At 35.4% G+C, this 4,257-nt stretch overlaps 1 non-coding gene across 1 annotated transcript; it reads left to right on the top strand.

Annotated features, from left to right (window-relative positions):
• Positions 1-3,133: 3,133 nt before the first annotated feature.
• Trnas-gcu (transfer RNA serine (anticodon GCU)) lies at positions 3,134-3,215 on the top strand. The gene has a single exon. It is a non-coding gene; the product is annotated as a tRNA-Ser (tRNA).
• The last annotated feature ends 1,042 nt before the right edge of the window (positions 3,216-4,257 follow it).

Raw genomic sequence — 4,257 nt, 5'->3', positions numbered from 1 at the left:
AAATATACTCGTTTCAAATGAACGCACATGCGTACACGTGCATGATGATCATACCTTCCTGTAGGAGTCCCTTACATCTATCTATGTTCTAAAACCCATTCTGTTTGGTTGAAAAACAAGGGAGTTATAGCCATTTAAAGTTTCAGCCAATCAGATTGCTGCACACGTGCATGCGCGTAATTTCATTATTTTTTTATATAATTTTGTAGGATATCCTAATGCATGACTATATTTTAAATTTCAAAGAATTTCGTCAAAAACCGAAGGAGAAATAGCCATTTAAAGTTTCAGCCAATCAGATTGCAGCACACGTGCATGCGCGTGATTTCAGGATTGTTTTTCAATAGTATTTCATAGGATATCCTAATGCATGACTATATTTTAAATTTCAAAGAATTTCGTCAAAAAACAAAGGAGAAATAGCGATTTAAAGTTTCAGCCAATCAGATTGCAGCACACGTGCATGCGCGTGATTTCATGATTTTTTTTCTATATCATTTTGTAGGATATCCTAATGCATGACTATATTTTAAATTTCAAAGAATTTCGTCAAAAAACAAAGGAGATATTGCCATTTCAAGTTTCAGCCAATCAGCTTGCAGCGCGCGCACATGCGCATGCTTTAATGAAAATTCTTATATATTATGCGGTAGATCTTCATAATGTAGGACTATGTTCAAAATTTCAAAGGATTATGACAAGAAACAAGAAAGTTATTGAGACTTTTGTTTCAGCCAATCAGAGCGAAGCGCACGTGCATGCGCGTGAGATCTTGCTATTTTGATCATGCTATCTTGTCTATACTGCTAATGTATCCTTACATTATGAGTTTCAAAAAATTTCATCAAAAAATAGAAAAGTTACGGCAATATCCATTATATTGGTAATTTCACCTATTGCACGTGCGCGCTCTTGCACGCACGTGCGCGCAAAATGACCTTGCTTGGCAACTCTACATAACATGCCTACTAACCCTAAAAAGGTTTCACCTAAGTCGGATGTGTAGTTTACAAGATCACTCGTGGACAAAATTTTCCCAGGAAGAAGAAAAATAATAATAAGAATAATAATAACTAGTGCTAATTGTAACGGGGACCGTTACAGATGTTCCCCAAACGCTCCCCAACTCCCTTTTGGTGCCATATTCCCTATAAGCTTCATTAAATAAGACAAACTCTATGCATTTGAGACTTTAACAACGTTTACCCAGAAGTGTACCAATTTCATTCAAATTTTAGCAATGCACGCGTGCGCATGTGAATGCATGTGCGTAATGACCATATAATCTTGTCTTTACAATCTATAGATTTTAATATACGAAATATCGAAGTATTTAATCCCAACGTATTAAAAAATACGCTAATTTAAGTGTATTTTTAATTTTACTCATTTCACGTGCACACACGTGCTCACATGTGCATGTTGACCATGTCTTCTTGTAGAAGTCCATTATATCTATCCATGTTCCAAATCCCATCCTGTTTGGTTGAAAACCAAGGGAGTTATAGCTGTTCAAAGTTTCAGCCAATCAGATTGCAGCGCACGTGCATGCACGCGTTTTCAAAATAATTGCTATATATCTTATTGTAGGATATCCTAATACATGCCTATATTCAAAATTTCAAAGGATTTCGTCAAAAAACCAGAAAGATATTGAGACTTTAGTTTAAGCCAATCAGAGCGAAGCGCACGTGCATGCGCGTGAGATCTTGCTTTTTTGACCATGTCATCTTGTCTATGCTTCTAATATATACTTCTAATATGAGTTTTAAAGCATATCATCAAAAATTTAAATAGTTACGTTTGTATCAATTATATTGGACATTTCTCGTGTTGCACGTGCGAGCTCTTGCAAGCACACGTGCATGCACAAGCTTTCGTGATATTTCTTTTATTACGGGCTGTAGATCTCCCTAATGTATGACTATGTTCAAAATTTCAAATGATTTTATCAAAAAACAAGAAAGATATTGAGACTTTAGTTTCAGCCAATCAGAGCGAAGCGCACGTGCTTGCACGTGCGATCTTGCTATTTTGACCATGTCATCTTGTGCATACTACTCATATATCCTTACATTATGAGTTTCAAAACATTTCGTCTAAAAATAGAAAAGTTACGGTTATATCCATTATATATTGGTCATTTCAAGTTTTGCACGTGTGCGCTCTTGCAAGCACGTGCGCGCAAAATGACCTTCGTTCCGCAAATCTACATAACCTGCCTACTTACCCTAAAAAGGTTTCCCCTTAATCGGATGTGTACTTTACAAGATCATTCGCGGACAAAATTTTCCCGAGAAGAAAAATAATAATAATAATAATAATAAGAAACAGAGTAAAAACAATATGTTCCCCAACTTCGTTTGGGGAACATAATAAGAAACAGAGTAAAAACAATATGTTCCCCAACTTCGTTTGGGGAACATAATTAGACCAAAACTGTAGGAGGAGTAGCATTTTGAAAAATTGTTTACAGACAGACGGACAGACGGACAGACAGACAGACGGACAGACGGACGGACGCCGGACGCATTACTATCGCATAAGCTCTTCTGGTCTCTGACCAGTAGAGCTAAAAATTAATCAAGAATCGAGCGCACTTTTTAGTGCGCAATAAATATACAGTTTTTTCAATGGGTGGCACTGTAGCTCTCCGGTCTATCAATAATTTTTTTCGGAGAGCTACAGATCTGCAGCTATGGCTGATCATGTTCTTCTCCAGAAGTCAGAACCACTTATTTCTCAACAAGCAAGCTGCAGCTAATGACATGATTATTATTCATGATCACATTGGTAATTTCTCTACACTTCACTTTTTAGTAATTAGACTTTTTTACATTTATAATTGCATCACTAGGCCTACTTGAATCTAGAAAGAATTAAGAAATAAAATACCTTTCTACTTTCGCCTTGTCAACATGATCATGAACATGATTTCTGCAACCTTTTCAAGAATATTGATCCCGATCGAATTACAAATTACCAAATTGTCCTTGTTTTTATAAACAATTTGCAAAAAGGATAAGCTACCCACATACTTTTCAAAACAGGGATTTTTTCCATTAAAATTTATTGCGTTTTTTATAGAAATTTTGCTTGTGATTTGTTTAAAATTTTCGACATCGAAAGACAAGACGAGGTGGCCGAGTGGTTAAGGCGATGGACTGCTAATCCATTGGGGTCTCCCCGCGTGGGTTCGAATCCCATCCTCGTCGGAGTAAATTTTTCTTAATTTATTTTCAAAATGTTCACTGCTAACTCGGTAAAACATCTGATTGTGAAACAGCTATCTACATTCGATACACTATGATTTGTCTCGATCCTCGGGTTCTGAAAATCAGGCATTGACTCACAAAAATGTCTCTGAATTCTCAGAGTAACGTGCTTTTACCCACAACAATTCTTGAAACTTTAAAGCTTTTCATATTACATAGGGAGAAATAGCAAATCTCAAATTAATCTTCGGGATGTGCGAATTAAAACACGTGCAATGCATTTTCCAATTCAAATTTGATCAACAAACACATTTTAGAAAAAAATCATAGGTATCCAGGCTTTTGAAGAAATTGCACAATTTTTATACTTATAATTAGTACTTTCTTCTGTAAATTTACTTCGATCATTTTACAATGCTTGGTATATAAAGATTTTCCTATCATTTCAAAACACCATAAATTAATCACTTCTAGTTCCATATATCATGTTAATAAACATTGGTGTCCATGTTTAGATGAAAATAAACATCAATTTCATTAAACATGTAATTTTAAAATACTTTTATGGGGTAAAAATTTTCAGTTTTTATAAAACATCTTTAAGAAGTTCAAAGAACCTTGTCAGAAGCTCATTAAGGGTTATAAAATGAAAATTGTTGCATGAAAAGAATTGATTTTCAAGGTTCATTTGGAGACTTTTTGAATTAAAATTATAAATTAAAGAGTTATCCTGCCTGGCTGAGGATCGTAGTACCTTTTTAGTTCTAAAAAATGGGATGTATTCAGTTGACAACTAATGAATGAAGGATATGGAGATAACGAACAGTATTCAATATCAAAGTCCATAAAACAATACAAAAATAGGAGCAGAGCAAACACGGACCTCCAAAACATCAGGGGTAGGACCACGGGCCATGGAGGAGTGAGCATCCCCTGCCGACCGGTCACACCCGCCCTGCTCTTTGTCATTATCGGGAAATAACGTTCGGGAAAATCCATCGTCAATTCAGTGTATAAATAATGGACTAAAAAATTAGTTTGA

The sequence above is a fragment of the Saccostrea cucullata genome, unplaced genomic scaffold (genome assembly GCF_032062105.1).
Source record: "Saccostrea cucullata isolate Sc308-1 unplaced genomic scaffold, CSIRO_AGI_Scuc_v1 ctg7443, whole genome shotgun sequence".
Classification (NCBI taxonomy): Eukaryota; Metazoa; Mollusca; class Bivalvia; order Ostreida; family Ostreidae; genus Saccostrea; species Saccostrea cuccullata.
This window is presented reverse-complemented; position numbering and strand designations above follow the sequence as displayed.